The sequence below is a fragment of the Danio rerio genome, chromosome 25 (genome assembly GCF_052040795.2).
Source record: "Danio rerio strain M-AB ecotype USA chromosome 25, GRCz13ab, whole genome shotgun sequence".
Classification (NCBI taxonomy): domain Eukaryota; kingdom Metazoa; phylum Chordata; class Actinopteri; order Cypriniformes; family Danionidae; genus Danio; species Danio rerio.
This window is the reverse complement of record NC_141045.1, coordinates 7,182,813-7,206,198: the sequence shown is the minus strand read 5'-3', so window position 1 is coordinate 7,206,198 and position 23,386 is coordinate 7,182,813. Positions and strand designations below refer to the sequence as shown.

The 23,386-nt window shown below is 38.0% G+C and overlaps 1 long non-coding RNA gene across 3 annotated transcripts; it reads left to right on the top strand.

Moving 5' to 3' along the window:
* The first annotated feature begins 125 nt into the window (after positions 1 to 125).
* On the top strand, positions 126 to 18,762 carry LOC141380873 (uncharacterized). 3 transcript variants are annotated; one of them, XR_015526117.1, is made up of 6 exons: positions 126 to 628; positions 3,347 to 3,531; positions 3,777 to 4,067; positions 12,602 to 12,767; positions 17,879 to 17,989; positions 18,276 to 18,762. It is a non-coding gene; the product is annotated as an uncharacterized LOC141380873 (long non-coding RNA). The 3 variants fall into 3 exon arrangements; XR_015526116.1 differs by lacking the exons at positions 126 to 628; positions 17,879 to 17,989; positions 18,276 to 18,762 and having other exon boundaries at positions 12,602 to 13,387; XR_015526118.1 differs by lacking the exons at positions 126 to 628; positions 3,347 to 3,531; positions 3,777 to 4,067; positions 17,879 to 17,989; positions 18,276 to 18,762 and adding an exon at positions 10,077 to 10,455 and having other exon boundaries at positions 12,602 to 13,387.
* Positions 18,763 to 23,386: the final 4,624 nt, after the last annotated feature.

Genomic DNA, 23,386 nt, shown 5'->3' with positions numbered 1-23,386 from the left:
GTGACGTTTAGGAACTACTTCTTAATATTAATGAGGCTACGTCATGTCTTCCAATCGAAATCGGAGCACAAAAGTAAACCTCGTTAATATTCATGGACGCGTCGCGTGGAGATTCATGGGAAACAGACGGAGGAAGTGACAGGGAAGCGAGATATATTAATCCGTTTTTAAATAAAGAGGGTGTAGTATATTGTGTTTTTATGTATTCTACATAAATATATTATATTTAGACTTTGTTTGAGGGAAATGCAGAGGCATAACATTTAAACGTGACGTTTTCGGCTGAGGGATTCTGGGAAATGAAGTTCGCATCTTTGAACATTCCAGAACTTTCTGACGCTTAACGTTACATTTAAAGTACGAATAAAATCAAAACGAACCATGTTGATTTTGTTAGCTCACATTGCTAGTTTTGTGGTGAACAACTCATCTGTGGATGTCATTAAGGAAAAAAAAAATGCTCTTGAAATCTAAACTTGAAATCTGATAATGCATTTCCTGTTTGTTTGCAGTTAAATTCTCAGATTAGGGCTGTTTCTCAATACCAATTTCACAAAGTTCGGTATTAATGCGTCCAAAGTTCAGATTTGGAAGAATGAATTATCGAGGGAGCGAGGACACAAGTCGGGTACTTCTTCAAAAAGAACGGCAGTGTACTTTATAGCATCATTTACCTCACCATCGATTCATCGGTTCACTGTACATTAACATTTAAATGATTTAATTATATAAAACAGGGGTCACCAATCTCGGTCCTGGAGGGCCGCGGTTCCTGCAGGGTTTAGCTCCAACTTGCCTCAATACACCTGACTGGGTGTTTCAAATATACGTAGTAAAGCTTGATTAGCTTGTTCAGGTGTGTTTGATTATGGTTGGAGCTAAAATCTGCAGGACACCGGCCCTCCAGGAACAAGTTTGGTGACCCCTGATATAAAGCACGACCTTATAATTAATATTATATTAATGTTATGATGAAATATTTTTAATTTTAGAAAATGTAAACGTAAATAACCATAAATGTGGAGTGAAATGGGTTACTATACACAGACTCGTGTCTGATTACCAGATTTAATAAACTACAATGGACATTATACAAGTATAAAGCATAAGACTTAAACAATTTGGTAAACAAAGATAGTGTACAACATGTAACATAATTAAAAACAATTATAAAACGTAACGACGGAAGTGCTGTCGCCTCACAGCTAGAAGGTCGCTGGTTTGAGCCTCAGCTGGTTCAATAAGCGTTTTTGTGTGTAGTATTTATGTTCTTCCTGCATTCGCGTGGGTTTCCTTCGGTTGCTCTGTTTTCCCCCTCAAGTCTAAAATAAGTGGTACAGGTGAATTGGATGAGTTAAAATTGGTCGTAGTGTATGTATGTGAATGAGAGTGAGTGTGTAAGTGTTTCCCAGTGATGGATTGCAGCTGGGAGGGCATCAGCTGTGTAAAATATGTGCTGGATAAGTTGGCGGTTCATTCCGCTGTGGCGACCCCGGATTAATAAAGGGACTAAGCCGAAAAGAAAATGAATAAATGAATACAAAACATAACAAAATAACACTGCCAAAATAACACATCTGAAAACAAATTAATTTAAAAGACAAAAAAACTGTACGTTAGATATGCACAAGAGGTATTAAATATCATGTTTTAACTACAATGGACAGCTGAGATCCAGCGATACATCTAAAATGGACTAGGGATGTAAATCTGCTCTCGACTGTGGATGTGATGACTGCTACCGCTGACAGAGTCTACATAAATTGAAGCATGTTGTCAAATAAGTGCTATCTTTGTAAATAAACTGCAGATTCCAGTTTAAAAGAACTACATTCTTCCCTAAAAAACTATTAAAACCTTATTTTGTTACACATCAGAGGAGTATTTTAAAAATCCAGCTGGTTTTCTCCACTGCATTTAGCTTTTGCTGGTTGGGTGCATTCTGGGATACCTGTGCTTTGCATGTTCGCACAAGCAAAGTCCCTTTAAGGCATACCTGTCAACCCTCCAGTTTCTCCTTGGAATCTCAAGTATTTTACTGTTCTATCCTGCTATCATCCCGTAAAGGTATTTTCCCGTATTTCTCCCGTATTTTCAGTCTTTCTCTGAACAGCCGAGCCTACCTGTACGCAACCCATACCCCCGAACCACCAGGGGTCACCCCTTGCTCTGAAACGTGAGTCTTCTGTGCTTTCGCTTTGTTTAGGAATGAAAACACTTATAAATAAATATTACAAACGGCGCGATTCCCTTTCCTTTTGATTACATGTGCCGTCGTCCATCCTATACAATCCTCAAAACAGTCAAATAGTGGTGCATGACTGTCAGCTGACGTGCTCCATAGTGATAAACAGACGCTGTTTCCCAAACGGATTCTGTACACGCGATTTGAAGCGGAGAGAAAGTCTGGCTCTTGGGTGCGTTTAAACAGACATATGCACATAATTAATAATAACATAACCAAGAATGTCGATCTTGGTGGGTTTTTTCCCAAACACAACTAATTTCGTCTTAAATGTGCATAAAAAGTTAGGAAAGCAGTCAAATGCTTTCATTATAACGTTAGGTGTGTGCATTTCCCTTATTATGGTGGGCATATGCCTTATTTTCACATCCCAATGTTGACAGGTATGTTATGACTTAAATTGATTTATAACTGCAAGAGTGATTAATTAATGCTCCATTTATCGTTTAATTGTCATAAAGTGAATTTATTTACCTGGGCATTTATATATGCTGTTTTGCTTTAAGAACAGTTTTCCTATGATGCTTAGCGCTACTGAAAGTGCGCCTGTAACCATTGGCAACTGACTCAGTGAGAGAGAGAGTGTGTGTTCGGAGTTCGCTCCTGTTTCAGTATACAGAAAACTTCAGTAAACAGTTCATTTTTGTTCTAAACTAAGTTTTCCAGTCGTCATTATAGCTGCTAGATAAAAAGACAGAACAAGGTATGCTTTAAGGCAAGTCATTTCACTCGGCGGCCATCTTTGAAACACCTCTTGAGCAGTATGCTCGGGCATTCTATTTGAATGAGGAAACATCAATTTCCCCAAAACTACTTGCCAAGCTTACAATTACATTTCATATTACAAATAACCAATCAAACTAAACAGTAACTGTCTATTTAGTTTCATTTCTAAATGTTCGTATCGCACAAAATCTGCAGAAACTCATGTCTGGTCCGAGCCCCTTACCCGGAGAATTGTCATTCTAAAGGTGATCGCTGATTGGGTCCTGTACTAGAAGGAAGGCTTTATTTGACATATCGCGATCGCTGATTGGCTCCTTTATTAGAAGGCGGGGCTTCATTCGCCATATTGACAGTTATACTTTTCCTCATTCACAGGTTTACGAGTGACACATCTTGTGTATTCTATAGTCTTTGGCACAAGTCACCTCTCGATGTGTCCTTGATAAAAGGGGCGGAGCAAGTACACATACAGGAATTTTATCTGTACTTGGCAAGATGTGAACTTTGATGACGTCGAGGACACAATATCAGACAAGAACGCATATTGAGAAACAGCCTAGGTATGTCTGAGGTATTGGGCATGGCTTGCATAATTAACCACGCCCCTCCAACTGTCAGTTTTGACATCAAACAGAAATGGTGAGGAGGAGGTGTCTGTTAGCTTGTAATAACTCTTCCAAAACCATTTTCCCATTTAATGTACGTATAATTATGAATTAAAAACTACAAATAGTCCAACTAAAGTTTATAGGGATCAAATATATGTAATAAAGTCATCTGTTAATATTCTTATTCGTCCTTTTAGATTTATTTGAGACTTCTGCAGGACGTTTGGTGCAGCGTGGACTTATGTAAGAGCTGATAATGGAAACATCCCTGGGCCAAAAGATTAAAGGATTAGAAACCGGACACCGGGCGCAGTGATCGTTACATGGCGCTAGGTGAAGATCAGTCTCCATGCGTGAAGCGTATGACCTCCAGAGAGAAGTTACCCACAACACAGGTGATATCTTATAGGCTTCAACTCTGCAAGGCACTGGGGTTGAATGTAAGTAGCAATAGATCCTCAGCAGGCTCCTAAATCAAAGGACATTGAGTCTAAATAGGGTAAACTACAGTTGATTTTCTATTTATTCATCAGGGATTACCACAGCAAAATGAACCATAAACTATTCCAGCATATGTTTTACACAGCGGATGCCCTTCCAGCCACAACCCAGTACTGGAATACACCCATACACACTCTCATTCACACACACACACTCATACACTAAGGCCAAGTTTATTCAATTCACCTACAGCCATGTCTTTGGACTATGGGGGAAACCGGAGCACCCGGAGGAAACAAACATCAACATATGTTGTTTTGAAGTCATACTTACATTCGATTTCAGACCCAATATTCAAATTAGCATGGTAAACAATATAGGGGCCGCTAAATGAACGGAATGAATGGAATATAAAACCAACTTTACCTCAGTAGAAACAATGGAAGTGAAAAACAATACTTTCAGTCTATTATTTGTGGTTTGGTATTGCTTTCCATTTGTCATTGTTGGCTTGTGGTTACATCCCTCATGTGTTTAGTTCATTGTCTTGAGGTGTGGTGTTGGCAACCTGATTTAGTGGCGGCCTCTTTAAATATGACAAACAAGTTGGACGAACTAAACTCAGCTCAGATCCAGTCACACATTCCTCAGTGTTGTTTCTGTCAAACGTGGAGCCACCACCAAGCTCTCTAAACAAACAACAAATTACATTCCCTCTTGTACACTTATGCCCTGTAATGATTCACGTTGCTTGGAGCTGAGCGATGAATAACAATAATTATAAAACAATTAAATGTTTGACGATTAATTATTGATGACAGGATTCAACAATTGGTATGATTTCTTCTTAGGAGATATTTTCACAACAACAATGGACATCAATCCATTTTGCAACAGTCTGTAGTGTTGTTAAAAAGATAGTTCAACTCGAAATGAAAATTTACTCACTATTTACTCACTATCCACTATTATTTAGATATTTTGAAGAAAGCTGAAAACCTGTAACCACTCACTTCCATGCACATAGGTGTACACTACCTGACAAAAGTCTTGATCATAGGTATAGGAGCAACAAATAATGACTTAATGTCTAGTTGATCATTTGGAAAAGTGGCAGAAGGTCGATTTTCTGATGAATCATCTGTTAAACTGCATCCCAATCATCACAAATGCTGCAGAAAACCTATTGGAACCTGCATAGACCCAAGGTTTTTACATAAATTAGTCAAGTTTGGTAAAGGAAAAGTCATGGTTTGGGGTTACATTCAGTATTCAGTGGACGGCAACATTGCTAGCGTGAGGTATCAAGACATTTGTGCTGCACATTACTTTACAAACCACAGGAGAGGGTTATTCTTTAGAAGGATAGCGCTCCTGCTCATACTTCAGGCTCCACATCCAAGTTCCTGAAAGCAAAGAAGGTAAAGGTGCTCCAGGATTGGCCAGCCCAGTCACCAGATATAAACATTATTGATCATGTCTGGGGTAAGATGAAGGAGGAGGCATTGAAGATGAATCAAAAGAATCTTGCAAGAACGCTTTCTTCGCCATTCCAGATGAGTTTATTAATCAGTGATTTGAGTCATTGCAGAGATGTATGGATGCAGTCCTCCAAGCTCATGGGAGTTAGACACAATATTCATTCTTGACTTTATATTCTATACTGGACATTATTTCTGTTAAGTGACTTTTGTCTAAGCAAAGTCAGACCGTACTGTCCTAATTAAATAATTAAACATCAAGGTATGATCATATTTTATTTTGGCAAAATAAGTGTAATCTAGAGGCCTTTGCCTTTTATATAAGCCACTTTTGATACCAAATGGAAGTCAAGCTATTATTTGTTGTTCGTAAAACTTGGATAGGCGACAAGACTTTTGTCATGTAGTGTACTATCCAAATATTCAGGAAATCAATCAAGCAATAAATTAACTTGGGTTTTCTAATTAAAGATGCTTACTAAGTTCTCATACAGTATAACAATAAACGCTGGTAAAAATACATTTGTTTCTTTCATATCTCATAATATAACTAAAACAGTCCAATAAAGGCGGAGCGAACATCACAAACAAAGGAGTAGGGGTGAAACCAGCGACTAAACATACATATCAAAATATGTAGATGTATTTGAGCACTATTAATAAATTATATTAAATCAAATTATGGCTCTTACAGTAGGAAAAACATATACTACAGAAATCAGTAATTACTGGTGTCCAGCTTTCTCCAAGTGAAGTTTATTTATAAACAAATTTTGAGAGGATCACGTGCTTATTATTGTTCAAAGTTGTTCCAACTTTAGCTAATGACTGATTATCCTATCAGACGATCCTTAACTCACTATAAATAACCAGACTTTTCTCATCTCAATATCTTCGTCTTGAAGAACCCCCCCCCCCCCCCCCACCCAACCCTACTTACCCTCCTTTTAAACGGGCGTCACGTTGGCCAGCGATTAGCGCTGTTGCCTCACAGCAACAATACCCCTGGTTTAATTCCTTTCCAAACCAGACGGCATTTTTGTGCGGAGTTTGCTTGTTCTCCCCGTGGTCGCATTGGTTTACCCCGGGTCCTCCGGTTTCCTCCCACAGTTCAAAAACAAGCACCCTAAACAATTAATCCAAATACTTTAGCTAAACTCTGAGTACACCTTTCAGCATCCATATCTGACACTTAGCTACAACAAGCAAGAGGGGGAGTCATCGAGATCTACCTGAGCTCAAACTCCCCTCTCGCCCTGCAACGGGAGGGAGCCCAGGGCTCGAGGATATTATAGGCTCAGGGCTCTCTCCCGGGACAGCACGCCAAACTAGCTTTATTATCAATCATCAGCTAAGTGTGAACTCTTGAAAGTATCTACTTTTGTGTTCAACAGAATAAAGAAACTCATAAAGGGTTGGAACAAGTGAAGGGTGAGTAAACATCATTCATTCTTTCGGATTAGTCCCTTTTTTTTAGGGGTCGCAACAGCGGAATGAACTGTCAACTTATCCAGCATATGTTTTACACAGTGGATACCCTTCCAGCTGCAACCCAGTACTGGGAAACACCCATACACACTCATTCACACTCATACACTATGGCTAATTTACTTTATTCAATTCACCTATATAGTGCATGTGTTTGCACAGGGAGAACATGCAGAGTTCACACAGATATGCCAACTGACCCTGCCGAGACTCGAACCAGCAACCTTCTTGCTGTGAGGCTACAGTGGTAACCACTGAGCCATTGCGTCGCCAGTGCCTAAACAATGATTTTTGATTGTAAACATTTTCAGGCCCATAAAATGTATTTGTCTTGTAAACGAATGGAAAGATTTAATATTTCAAGTTGAAAACGGTGTCATTTAAAGAGACATACGCACACAAACGCATGCAGGACAGGCCGTTCTGATGAGCAGTGGGAACAGCGAGTTTGTTTTATTCCGTGGACTAATGCTGATCTATTAAAAGCTCTATTGTATCTCTTCCTCTTTGGCGCTCTTGTACATCCAGGAAATGCTTGTTTACTGAATCAGGTTATCAGCTCAGACCCAAATAGAGTTTCCCTCTCTGCGCCTGGAAACTGTCTAAGACTTCTGCTTCATTCATATGTTTTTACGGTGGTATTTAATTAAAAATAGTCTAACCTGTTGAGAGGATCCAACATACCCAAGCAATGTTCTAGTAGCCATCTAAAATACCCTGGTACTCACAATACTCTAGTACTGACCACTAATGAGTGGCCAGATAGCAACCAGCCAGAGCATCCTACTAAACATCCAACATGGGGTTTAGTTAAAAGGATTGATACCTTAAACTTTGAATACCCAAAAATGAAATTCTCTCAATAATTTCTCACTTTCATGACATAAAATTGACATATTTGGGATGAAATCTGAGCTCTCTGACCCTTCAAGACTCTTTCAAAGTCCAGAAAGGTACCAAAAAAATCAACCTTCAGTTGTTCAATCAGAATATTTTCAAGCTAGGAGTGCGCATATAAAACGAATATAGCTTTATTCGCGAAAAAAAAAATTTTTAATCACCAATTTCTTCTCAGTGTCAGTATATTGCGCACGTTCATGAGCACTGTTCACTAATGCTTACCACAGATGCTTACATGTTACTTCATGTATTTGAATTTACACCAGCAGCTTGACATACACAACGCTCTCATGAACATGCGCCCTATAAAGAAGGGGAATGTGTCGAAACAGTGCAAAGCATTCTGGGTATTTAGGACAAGTGAGGCTGATTCCTATTATTCTGTATTTATATATTGTATAACATATACACTCATCAGCAATAACCTGTATGCGCTCTCACTACAAATTAAGAAGAAATTCTATGTGTAAATGTTTTCTTATGGCAAGTCGATGATGCCCTGTTAGTTACAGATAAACGCCTTCATTTATTTGATCCGCCATCTTGGCGTATGTGCTCGGCTTCTTGAGCTCCACTTCACCGCTGGAGACAGAATGTTATGAGCAAAGAGCATTTATAAAGGTATGTACACATTGGTCAATTTTATTCGAAGGGTCCTTGCCAGGGCTTTTTTTTAATTTACTGGTAAAGTCGTTCCGGAAATAATTCACATATTTACTGGTATTACTGTGTGAAAGGGGCTAATTATTAATGTCTAAAGGTGGATGTAATCCATCCAAATTCCATTCATACTACACTGAAAAAAATGATTCAATGGATTTACAAAAAGTTGTTGCAAACAATTCATATGGGCTGAATTTAAATAAACAAATTAAGTTGTATTAATAGTAGTTATATTATTTATAAATATATACACACACACACACACACATATTTTTACTTACTAATTACATAATATAACATTTTTGTGTGTTGTGCTATAATTAAATAAATCATTTAATATTCATTCATTTTCTTGTTGGCTTAGTCCCTTTATTAATCCGGGGTCGCCACAGCGGAATGAACCGCCAACTTATCCAGCAAGTTTTTACACAGCGAATGCCCTTCCAGCTGCAACCCATCTCTGGGAAACACACACATTCACACACACACTCATACACTACAGACAATTTAGCTTACCCAATTCACCTGTACCACGTCTTTGGTCTGTGGGGGAAACCGGAGCATCCGGAGGAAACTCACACGAACATGAGGAGAACATGCAAACTCCACACAGAAACGCCAACTAAGCCGAGGTTCGAACCAGCGACCTTGTTGCTGTGAGACGACAGCAATAAACAAATTAAATTTAGTAATGTTCAATTTGGGGCGAGGCAGTGGCGCAGTAGGTAGCTACTGCGCCACTGCCTCGCCCCAAGTTGAACATTAATAAATTTAATTTGTTTATTTACATTAAGCCCGTGTAAATTGTTTGCAACCACTTACCTTAAAATTCGTTCATACTAGATAGATATTATACTATTTCCTAACAGCCGTGTACTAAATTTGAATTCAAATGTAGTACATACTTGAGTAGTAAGCGATTTCAGACGCAGCGTAACCCTTTAACAATCACACCGTTCCCATAGCAACTAACTGGAGCACGATAGCAACACCCTGTTGTTCTATTTTTTTATATCTCATACGTCTTCATGTGATTATATATAAAGGTTTCACATAAGTTTATCACCCCTGAATCTCTCCTGACCTCAGCTGTGAATCTCTTTAACCGCGAGTTGATTTCTGACCCAGTTTCTGTGATATTAAAATGCTAAGCAACACTGAAATGCCTCAATCCAGCCTAATGAACTTTGGGAAGTTCAGGCTGTCCCTCACGCAGGCTCACCTGGGGATGTTCTGTCCTCGCTGACGGATCAGCTTCTAACCTACGCTGACACACACACACACACACACTTAAGTAAAAGACATTATTGTGTTCAGTGATGATGACCCCTGACCCCTGATGGATGCTCAGGGATGCTGGCGTGTGTCTGGCATTAAGCTGAGCTTGTTGAAGTGAGTGCGTGTGTGTGTGAGTGTGTGTCAGGGGTTTTGTGGTGTGCGCCATTAAGCTGATTGGCTCTAATACTTTCTGTTCTGGCTCTGAGTTTCCATTGCGGCATTCCAGCTGATTAAACATGCATGTGTGTGTGCCATCTGATTAACCTTCGAGAGCACAGCACACAACGCTTCCACTTCCTGTCCATTCATCCATCATCAATACACACATTCCTGACAGGAGGCTGGCTGAAGGTCAGTAATTTAGCATTTAGATTAGACCAAAGGTGGCATCTAGACTTTAAGAGATTGCATTCCAGTCATAACAGATGTTGTTTACATACTGAAGTCTAATATCAAGGCACAGAATTGTGTTTATATATATATATATTACTATCGGGCGACGCAGTGGTGCAGTAGGTAGAGCTGTCGCTTCACAGCATTTCTTTGTGGAGTTTGCATGTTTTCCCCGCGTGGGTTTCCTCCGGGTGCTCTGGTTTCCTCGACAGTCCAAAGACATGCGGTACAGGTGAATTGGATAGGCTAAATTGTCCGTAGTGTATGAGTGTGTATGAGTGTTTGTGGATGTTTCTAATGGGTTGTGGCTGGAAGGGCATCCGCTGCATAAAACGTGCTAGATAAGTTGGCGGTTCATTCCGCTGTGGCGACCCCGGATTAATAAAGGGACTAAGCCAAAAAGAAAATGAATGAATGTATATATTATATTACAACGCAATCTCACAGCAATTCGTAACTTTTTGATTCAGTGGCTAATTCGTATGAATTCGTACGATTTAATTCGTACAATTTAGTATGATTTGCTCATCACCCAATGACGGTTGAGGTTAGGGGTGGGGTTAGGTGCCACGCCTCCTTTTTAAAATCGACTGAACTACGTATTTGTACAAATTAGCCACTAAACTGACAAAAAGTAAAACACTTACGTTTCCTCGTGAGATCGGGCTGATATATTATCAGTTTGCATACATTAACATGTCATTTAAATATTAATTGATATTAATTCTTAATAAACATTATTCAAATTAATCATATTAAAAATTGCATGTATTAAAATTGTATCATATTAATCATATATATATATATATATATATATATATATATATATATATATATATATATATATATATATATATATATATATATATATATATATAATGTATATATATAGTTATTTTTATAATGGTTATAAAACATTAATATTAAATAATATTTGAATTGAATGTTATTGTATGCAAAATAAGAAATAGAAATACATGTATATAATGAATAGATTGTGTATATATTATAATATAATGATCAAAATCCTATATTTAAAATATTTCAATTGACATTTTTTTTAAATAATATATTTATAATTTAATATAAAATATCACACTCGTAACAGTGTGATGTGGCCGTATTTCGGCACTGGTGGGAGGTGTGTGTTGGCTCGAAGCCACCAGCTGAGTGCCTTAGTGTCCCACCAGTGACAATATACAGCCACATCATCGCACTGCTACGTGTGTGATATTGCATTTATACAACAGTTCGATGGCATAATCATGTAAATAAAAAAGAAAATCAAATACAGAGAGTCTCAAAATCCTTTTGTATGAGGAACTACTTTCTTCCACCATTCGTTCACATCTGCAGCTGACATCAGAACAGCAGAAAATGTTACTAATTCACCAACGTCACTTTAGAGCTAGTGTTTGAATGATTCTCTCTAGAATAATGTCTAAAGTGATGACAAAACAGCTAATTTTGCTCACATCTTAAGATTATGAAGCTGAACGGCATGAAATGCCATCAGTCTACAGATATTTCCTAGTATTTCTCTGTTGCAATCAGGATCACTATAAAAGCAAAGCAAACACTACTTGTTTCTGTGGCATAAATACAGCACTGCAAAATACAAAAGAGAGAGATCGACTCAGAATTTCACTTACCTGATTTAAAATGATTCATTCAGCTGTAGCTTGAAACAAATGCTGAGAAAATGCGTTTTCTTACAGAGGGACTAATTATGGGGTCTCCATCTTGTGGCGGAACGTCAACCATCACTTTCTTTGCAGCCAATGCACTGAATGCGATGCTCTGAAATGATAAATATTTTAAAATAGGCACTATCCTGATAAATAAATGCATAATTGTAATTTAAACAACTACATTCTTGCCTAAAAAAGCCTCAAAATGCATTATGTTGCCCAACAGCAGCAATATTTATCAAACTGTAGAGTGCCCTCTGCTTGTTGCTGTATGTGGGTGGAATGATAAACAATGGTGAAGGGTTAAGAGGTAGTACGAGTGCTGTTATTTGCAGAATATCGCACAATATCAGCCAATCAGATTCAAGATATGTAGTGTGTATATATATATATATATATATATATATATATATATATATATATATATATATATATATATATATATAATTAGAATATATAATAAAATATAATATAAATATATAATAATGGGATTAATATAAATATGTAAACAGTACTAATATTATTAAAGTTTTGATCCTTATTTTATTTGTTTTAATATTTATGCACTGTTTAATATAAAGATTTTGTTTTTGAGAACATAATAATGCTTCATGTGATGTATATTTACTGTCGTGAGTCCTGAGATCCTTGACTTTTCACCGTTCCCATCTGAATCTATTTTTGCAGACCCTGCTTGGAGAAAAAAAAAAGAAATCGGACGATCTTTTAGTGGTGTATGAGTAGGAAGGGCAGCGGGTCGTGGGAATCGGTTCAACGCTGCAGTCTGAGACTCACTTCCACCAAAAGCATCAGAAGTGCAGTAAATGAACAACGGAGGAAGTGCAGGAACAATGTACAAGTCTGAACAAATACACACACACACACACAAACACACACACACACACACACACACACACACACACACACACACACACACACACACACACACACACACACAAACGGAGCTGATCAGGGTGTGGGACTGCAGTGAGGTGACAGCCGTTTCTCTGAAACACAGAAGCCCACAAAGAAAAGACATTTCTGTTTCCCATAATTCTGCGTACGTTTCCTCTGGCTACAGTTCCCACAGTGACTATTCTTCTTCTTTATTAAAGGGATAGTTTGCCCAAAAATGAAAATTACATCATCATTACTATTGACATCCATAGTATTTGTTTTTCCTACTATAGAAGTCAATGGCTTTTCCAGATTTCTTCAAATAATCTTCATTTGTGTTCAGTTTTATAAAGGTTTGGAAGCACATGATGGTGAGTGGTGAGTTCATTTTAATTTTGGGTGATTGTTTTTGGGTGAACTATCCCTTTAAGGCAAGACACTGCAGGTGAATAGGGTAAAAGAAAAGCAAACTACTTTTCTCCATAATTTTCTAGTTGAGGGTAAAAGTTTGTGAATACATGTGTAGCACAAAAATCTAAACACAGATGATGTCAGATTAAAAATACTTTTTTGGCATATTAGAGGCCCATGTTTTTATTTTGAGGGGATTTATGGAGATACTTTTTTTATCACTCCATAGTTTAGAAAATACTGTGAACAACCAGAAAGAAAACAAATTAATTAAAAATGTATATATATATATAAATATGTCTAAGAACAGGAAACGGAGGCTACAAAGGCTGGCACAGGCTCACCAAAATTGGACAATAGAAGATTGGAAAATTGTTGTCTGGTCTGATGAGTCTCGATTTCTGCTGCCACATTCTGATAGTCGGATCAGAATTTGGCATCAACAACATGATAGCATGGATCCATCCTGCTTTGTATCAACTGTTCAGGCTGGTGGTGTTACGGTGTGGAGGATATTTTCTTGGCACACTTTGGGCTCATTAGTACCAATTGAGCATTGTGTCAACACTACAGCCTCCCTGAGTATTGTTGCTGACCATGTCCATCCCTTTATGACCACAGTGTCTCCATCCTCTGATGGCTACTTCCAGCAGGATAACACAACATGTCATAAAGCGTGAATCATCTCAGACTGGTTTCTTGAACATGAATTTTCACTGTACTCAAATGGCCTCCACAGTCACCAGAACTCAATCCAATAGAGCTACTTTGGGATGTGGTGGAACGGGAGATTCGCATCATGGATGTGCAGCCGACAAATCTGCTGCAACTGCGGGATGTCATCATGTCAATATGGAGCAAGGTCTCTGAGGAATATTTCCAGTACCTTGTTGAATCTCTGCCACGAAGGATTAAGGCAGGTCTGAAGGCAAAAGTAAGGTACCTAATATAGTGGCCGGATATATATAATATATATAATATATATATAATTATTTTATTTTTTTGGGTAAAATTAATAATTCGATTCATGGCTCAATTTATAAAAAATCCTCTTTCAAAATCTTGCAATTAATATAATTAATATGAAAACAAATTGTTAAAATGCGACAAATGTAACACTTAAAAGTGTATTTAGATTATTTACATGTTTTTTTTAGACTGAAAAACACTTTATGAAAAGTCAAATGAACAATAATTTCAAAAACTACAAAAATGTAACAAATTAAATAATAATTAAATAGCCTGCAGTGTCTTGCCTCAAACAATTTTCCCTGCTAAACGAAAATGCAAAACTAGTGACAGGAAAGTGTGTTTATTCATTTCTCTGTGTGGGTGTGTATTTGTGAGCAACTTCAAAAGTCTCCAGGCTGGAAATGAAGCATGCTGACCGGTAATGTCAGTTTTAGTGTGTTGTTTATCAAAGCCACTCCGGTAGGAAGCTAGAACGTGACCAGTGTAGCGGCGCAAGCCATGAAAACGTGAATGATTGTGAATGTGCGCTGTTCCTGTCCCACACAACGCCCAGCCTCAATCAATTTGGTTGAAAGTGTAAATGCTGACTGAATAATTTGAGCTATAGTCCGCTCTTAACAACTCATTTTGAACACACATTTGCATATTTTATTTTAAAAAGGTAATTTTTAACTCTTTGCTGCTTGCATGTCATGATTTTACCAAGTACGATGCAATCCTGGATTAACATATTGATGCTGGAACATCATTCTTGTTGGAAAATGTAGTCCATACCTATTCCCTACACCTAAACCCAGCCATTACTGTAAATTATTCCTAAATTCAGAGTACATAAATAGTTAGATAACAATCATGTAGTAGTGCACAAACCTAACCGTACACCTAAACATACCATAAACTGTAAACATGTCCCGTAATTTTGATTGGCTGATTGGAATGTTGTTCCAGGATCAACATAAATGTTCACCCAAGAAGATGTCCTACTTGGTAAAATCAGGTTGGCTCTAGTCTATGGATATGCCTGATAATAATAGTCCCCAGCTAGTTAACTTTCAACGTGACCACCTGCTTGCAAAGGCAATCGTTCTGTGTATTATCATTGTGCCAGCTTCCACCATGGTACCGCAGCAAATTTCCTTGTTCGTTACGCTGGAATGAGAGTATATATGGTGACGTATCGGCCTAGAAAATAGCTATTTAATTTTCTGTTGGTCCTGGTACATGATGTATCTACAGAAGAGTCAAGATTTAAATAGAAAATTTATCAAATCTTTTTGGTGATTCTTTTTTGGTGATCTTTGCTAATCTAAGAGTTCTCCCTCCAGACCCAGAGATCTGGAATATGGAGCTCAAAAATAATACATTTAAAGATATGGTTCATACATCTGCAACAGAATTCAAATTTACAAAATCCAATTCGTAAACTCAAAACACGATTTGTAAATACACAAATCCAATTCGTAAATTCAAAACACGATTTGTAAATATACAAATCCAATTCATAAATTTAAAACACTATTCATAAATACACAAACACAATTCGTAAATTCAAAACACGATTCGTAAATTCACAAATCCAATTTGTAAATTTAAAACACGATTTGTAAATACACAAATCCAATTCAGAAATTCAAAACACGATTCGTAAATACACAAATCAAATTCGTAAATTCAAAACACGATTCGTAAATAAACAAATCCAATTTGTAAATTTAAAACACTATTCATAACAACACAAACACAATTCGTAAATTCAAAACACGATTCGTAAATTTTCAAATCCAATTCATAAATTCAAAACATGATTCGTAAATACACAAATCGAATTCGTAAATTCAAAACACGATTCGTAAATATACAAATCCAATTTATATATTCAAAACACGATTCGTAAATACACAAATCCAATTCGTAAATTTAAAACACTATTCATAAGCACACAAACACAATTAGTAAATTTAAAACACGATTCGTAAATTTACAAATCCAATTCATAAATTCAAAACACGATTCGTAAATACAAAAATCCAATTCATCAATTCAAAACATGATTCGTAAATACAAAAATCGAATTCATAAATTCAAAACACGATTCGTAAATACACAAATCCAATTCAAAAATTCAAAACACGATTTGTAAATACAAAAATCCAATTCGTAAATTTAAAACACTATTCATAAATACACAAACACAATTCGTAAATTCAAAACACGATTCGTAATATACACAAATCCAGTTCACTTTGGGTAAATAGTTATGATTTTTACTTGTGAGTTCACAAATTGTGAGCTGTATTCTGAGTGGTTGATTGGAATGTTCTTCCAGGATCAACATAGATGTTAATGCACGAACATGTCTCACTTAGGTTAGCGTTGCTCCTTTCACTCTAAAATAATCTTAAATTTTCAGATTTTTAAAAATCACAATTATGGGTTAATATTTATTTTTATGGATTGCCCCTCGTAGTTTGTGAGCATTTGTTTTACTTGGAAGTTGGTTCTGTAGTGGTGAACAAAAGCAGATAATAAGTGAAGACCGGGGGAGCTCTAGGGCTGGGAGGTGCACTGTTGCAAAACCGCCCACATTTTTTTACTCGCAAAATCAAATTCAAAACCGCCCAATCTGGCAACTCTGTCTGTAAAGTTTCAGCTCAAAACACCCATCAGATTATGTATTATACCAAATATTGGTATTATTTATGATCAAAATATTGGAATGTTTTGCTCTGAACACATTGTTGCTGTTTTTGTGGCCTGTACCTTTAATGCTAGTTCTCCCCGCCCATCGTTCCCATGTGCCTGTCAGAGTGTGCCTCAATCTCCACCTCGGCTGCGTCAGATAAACAGCACAGTGACAGACATGAAGGAAGCAGATCTCACGTAACGTTTGTGAGGAATACTTCAGCAAGAACTTTCCCAATGATTATTTGATGTATTTGTTGTGGAGTTTTTGAGTTGATGAGAACGATGAGTCACACACAGTGTTTGAGGAGGTTACTTTGGAAATGTAACAGATTACAAATTACCCTATTTAAAATGTATTAAGTAGTGCACCTTTTCAATTACTTTATAAAGGTAAAGTAACTGATTACATCTGATTACTTTTGAATTACTTTTAAATTTCTAATGGATATTTTCAACTAAATCATTACCAAGCATTTTTACCATGCAGGTGTGACCTTACAGTAGCTCTGTTAGCTGTGCTGTTTATCTGACGCAGCCGCAGCTGTTTATCTGTGTGACTCATCGTTCTCATCAACTCAATAACTCCACAACAAATACATCAAATAATCATTGGAAAAGTTCTTACTGTAGTATTTTTCACAAACGTTGCATGAGATTTGCTTCCTTCATGTCTGTCACTGTGCTGTTTATCTGACGCAGCCGATAAACAGCCCTCTGACAAGCACATGGGAACAGTGGACGGGGAGAACTAGCATTATAGACACAACAAAGAAAATACCAATATTCTGATATAGTAAATAATCTGATGGGTGTTTTGAGCTGAAACTTTACTGACACATTCTGGAAACACAAAAGACTTATCTTAAATCTTGAAAAAGAGGTAAAATATGTGCTCTTTAAAATAATAGCTTTGCTACTGTAAAATGTAAGCTACGCTACTGCCTAACACTGCAAACAGTTATTAACATTCTTCAAATTATCTTATTTTGTTTTCAACAGAAAATATTTCACAAAGATTCCAAACCACTGTAAAAAATGCTGGATTCTGCGCAATCGATTTGTGTTGGATTAACGTGAAGGAATCAAGTTAACTTGTCTGACTTTACAAATGTAAGTGTATTGAACATAAAACAATTAAGTTGTCCACAACAAACTCAAGAAGTGTGTTGTTTTAGCTCATTTTAAATAAGTAGTTTAAACAAGCAGCACACATTAATTATGTTATGAGTGTAGTAACTGGTGAACAAATGTTCATTTTTGTGTGAACTATCCCATGCAGGAGCCCCCTAAATCTCCAAACTGAGCAGTAAAACAATAGTGATTCGTTCTGGTTTATTCATATGCTTAAGCCCAAATATGAGTAAGTGCTGAGCTCTTCCCGCTCCTTGTTTTGCAGCGATTCAGTCACGCAGAATTGGGGAAATATGGGAGGAATTCCCTGGACTCGGCATAAATGTGCCCCCCTAAAGCCCTGCGGTGCAGTTTGGGCTACATCAGGCCGTGTGGACAGAGCAGGACCAGAATGCTGTTATTCTACAGATGTTTACTGGAAGAGCACAGAGGCCCGGACATACCCCGAATATCTGTCCTCTCGGTGTTTAAACACAGAGATTAAGGAAAGCAGGGCAGTAACAACATGCCGATTAAGTGCTCAACAGTGTTTTAGTGTCAGAACGTCACGCATTTACTGGCCCTGTTTACTGGAAGCTCTTTGTATTCATATAGATCTCTAATACTGCAAAACAAGAGGCCCTTTAGCACGAGGGAATTCCTGCAGCGCTTGACCCAGAAGATTAGCCCTGTATGTTTTTAAAAAGGGTCATGCTAAACAAATATGTATAATTTTTTTGATTGTGTTTAAATAATTAAATGGGGCAGAATGTGAGTGTGTATCAGTGTTTCCTTGTACTAGGTTGCGGCTGGAAGGGCATCCGCTGTGTAAAACATATGTTGGATAAGTTGGCGGTTCATTCCGCTGTGGTGACCCCTGATAAATAATGGACAAAGCAGGAAAATTAATGAATTAATGTTTTGAATTAGCATGATCTTAAAGAATAAGAAGAGAGCCCTTAATGCATCTATTAATCTTGTAGTAATAAGAGCTGCTTAATGTTTTACAGATGTCAGACTCTGCGTCATTTGCAACTAGACCTGGGTCGATAATTCGATATTGATAATTATCACGATATAAAATCTTTCAATAAAACGATAATGACAGTTCGATAATTGCTCGATAATATTTTCGCACTATGCGTAACGTTGCGCAAGCATTTTGCAGCCTGCCCTTCCAGATGCCGCACGCCGTACAAGTTTACAGCAAGTGTGCCGCAAGCCTACGTTTGAGTGAAGGTTTCGGCCGTTAGATCGCCCCCTGGGGGCTGGCTGCAGTACAAGTCATAAAGCCCGCCTCCTCCGTGTTAATGAAGGAGACTTGAGCCCAAATAAAAAAAAATATTACACTTGCAATAAAATGTCCCGAAAGATAGTTCTGGTCGATTAAGGCACTGGTTATTGTGCTGAAATAGGTGCAGATCTTCATTTTTGTAAACAGTTTGTTTTTAGCAGTAATTTAATGCTGGGCGTGTCATCGTGATACACAGCTGTGATTGACAGTTTCTCAAAGCGCGGCGTCTGAGCTTCGGCAGGAGACTGAAGTAGACTGAAATGTTATTATTCGATTTCTGTGTTATTTTACCATGACAAAATGAGTTCAGCAGTAAACTATAGTTTCTGACATACATGATCCTGGTGGAACACTGTTTATTCGCTAAGTTCAGGGCTTTTTTCGGGCTTTATTAGTTTGCTGATACACGCCTAGCCACCCAGATAGCAAAACACAGTTCCGGCTAGATTCTCGCCTGCCGGAGACTTATCTCTTAGAGCTCAGACTGACTAATGTTACCTCTGCTGGACCTACTCCGGATGCCTGGACTCACTGCCCGATTCCAGTCCGAGTCAATCGAGCCTGATGCGGCGGCCGAGCGAGCAGGCGCTGCCGCATGCGAGCCGGAATCACCCCGCGACGCCGCGAGTAAGTTATGCGCTGCGGCCTGGAGCTGGCGCGATTGAATATATAAAACCCTCATATTTGTTAACGTTATTACATCCATTTGTGTTGATATGACAGCAAACGCATGCTGAGAAGTTCGGGGGGCGTAGTTGATTTTACATAAAGCGTTTGATTGGAAGCTCGACTCTGCTCATTTTCGCGGCTCCTCCTCTGGCTCCATCAAACAGTCCTTCTGCGCATGTCTGGCTCCAATTTCAGCAGTCTTTTGCGACAGTTTGTGCCCGTCAAGCAGGCGTTTTGCCCTCAAGGCGTTCAATGGGAAAAAGGGCTGTCGCGTCGTCCATATTTTTTACAGTCATTGGTTTACAGCCATACAGTGTTAGTTGCACTTATATGAGTAAGAAAGAAATAAGGTAAAAAAGGTCAGAATCACAGACACTGTTGACAAGAAACGTCACTAGACTTCATGAGCTACTTAGTTTTTCGCTATCCGACACAAAACAGAGCAACGTGCACCGCAAACTGAGCAGACGAATCGTGTCATCAAAAGCAGGCAACACCACGACCTGTTTCACCATGTTAAACAAGACCACCCTTATGAAGATGCTAAGAAATTACAGACCTAAACAAGTGTTAGTAAACCAATGCAGCTACCCAGCAGAGTCTCATGTTATCCTTTTCGAAAGCCGTGCCTTACGAGAAAAAACCCCCGAAAAGACAGACACAAGACATGACAGAGGAAACAATCTCAAACACATCTCAGTGAACTCTTGATGCTTTCTGTAAACTACAGGCTGCATCATTTATTTGTTACGACAATAATAGGATCTTTTAATGTCAAGCTTATGATTTCTTTTTAATATTAAAACATTTGTTTTGAAATCTGTAATACTACTTTTGTCTCTCATCGACGGTAAAAGAACCAGCCTTTAGGCTATATATTTAAAGGACATAATCACAGAGGACATATAAGATGCTCAAGACATAATCTTTAAAAAAATGACATATTAAAAATGCAGCAAATATATGACAGACGTTTACAACAGCAGTGGATCATTAATTAAATCCTTTTTTTCCACGGAGCAAATTATGTGACCTTTAACTCACATTGTTCCAAACCGGGTTTATTTTTTTTTCCTGATGTTGAACAATAATATTCAATAACTTGTAGGTAATGTCTTTGGTTGTTGAAAACTTGAACAGTAAATGCAGAATAAAGATTGTTCTTTTGTTTACTATTTTATTATTTATATTGTCAGACAGTTAAAACATTTCACTAAATGTGTTAAATCAGCTGCACAAAGCCACTGGCATGCTGAAAATCTTATATATTTGATAGATATAAAGATTTTACATTTATCGAGATAAATATCGATATCGACTGATATGAAAAAAATTATCGTGATAATTTTTTTTTTGCCATATCGCCCAGCTCTATTTGCAACCATAGCTTTTTTAATGATGTACGTCTCACATTAACAGGTTAATATCTGCTTGCATTGCAGACATAATCCACACATCCCTATCTGCACATATCCCAATCATATCAGATTTGGTACCGCATACTGTATGAATTAAGCCCGAATCTGATCTGAAAACAGTGGAACTCATCTGCTTTTTAACTCCTTACACGATGATGACCTCAAAGGAGGAAGAAAATGGAATTGGGTCACTCAAGCCACGCAGTGTAAATGAATGGAGGGGCTGCAATAATGTACAGCACGTTTTTACAGGAAAACATGCTTATCTATGCTAGTACACCCAGCCAGAATAATAACCTTTTGCAATATACACCCACAGGCCACTTTATTAGGTACACCCATCCAACTGCTGTAACGGAAATGTCTTCAGCCAATAAAATATCAGCATCTCAATGCATTTAGGCATGTAGACACGTTCAATATGATCTGCTGCAGTTCAAACCGAGCATCAGAATAGAGAAGAAAGGTGATTTAAGTGACTTTGAATGTGGCATAGTTGTTGGTGCCAAACGGGCTTGTCTGAGTATTTCAGAAACTGCTGATCAACTGGGATTTTCACGCACAACCATCTCTAGGGTTTACAGAGAATGGTCTGAAAAACAGAAAATATCCATTGAGCGTCAGTTCTGTGGGTGCAAATACCTTGTTAATGCCAGAAGTCAGAGGAGAATGGCCAGACTGGTTCCATCTGATAGAAAGACAACAGTAACTCAAATATCCACCTGTTACAACCGAGGTCTGCAGAAGAGCATCTCTGAACAAAACGTCCAACCTTGAGGCAGATGGGCTAAAGCAGCAGAAGACCACACCGGGTGCCACTTCTGTCAGCTAAGAACAGGAAACTAAGGTTACAATTGGCACAGGCTCACCAAAATTGGACAAAAGAAGATTGGAAAAACGTTGCCTGGTCTGATGAGTCTTGATTTCTGCTGCCACATTCGAAAGGTAGGGTCAGAATATGTTGTCAACAATGGTTCAGGCATGATCTTAAAGAATAAGAAGAGAGCCCTTAATGCATCTATTAATCATGTAGTAATGAGAGCTGCTTAATGTTTCACAGATGTCAGAGTCTGCGTCATTTGCAACTAGACCTGGGCGATAATTCGATATTGATAATTATCACGATATAAAATCTTTCGATAAAACGATAATGACAGTTCGATAATTGCTCGATAATATTTTCGCACTATGCGTAACGTTGCGCAAGCATTTTGCAGCCTGCCCTTCCAGATGCCGCACGCCGTACAAGTTTACAGCCATACAGTGTTAGTTGCACTTAAATGAGTAAGAAAGAAATAAGGTAAAAAAGGTCAGAATCACAGACACTGTTGACAAGAAACGTCACTAGACTTCATGAGCTACTTAGTTTTTCGCTATCCGACACAAAACAGAGCAACATGCACCGCAAACTGAGCAGACGAATCCAGCCTGATCTCACAAGAAAATGTAAGTATTTTACGTTTTGCCAGTTTAGTGGCTAATTCGTACGAATTTGTACGAGTTCAGTCGTACGAAATGGTACGATTTTAAAAAGGAGGCGTGGCACCTGACCCCACCCCTAACCCCAACCGTCATTGGGGGATAAGCAAATCGTACTAAATTGTACGAATTAGATCGTACGAATTCATACGAATTAGCCACTAAATGAAAAAGTTACGAATTGCCGTGAGATTGTGTTGACGAATCGTGTCATCAAAAGCAGGCAACACCACGACCTGTTTCACCATGTTAAACAAGACCACCCTTATGAAGATGCTAAGAAATTACAGACCTAAACAAGTGTTAGTAAACCAATGCAGCTACCCAGCAGAGTCTCATGTCATCCTTTTCGAAAGCCGTGCCTTACTAGAAAAAACCCCCGAAAAGACAGACACAAGACATGACAGAGGACACAATCTCAAACACATCTCAGTGAACTCTTGATGCTTTCTGTAAACTACAGGCTGCATCATTTATTTGTTACGACAATAATAGGATCTTTTGATGTCAAGCTTATGATTTCTTTTTAATAATAAA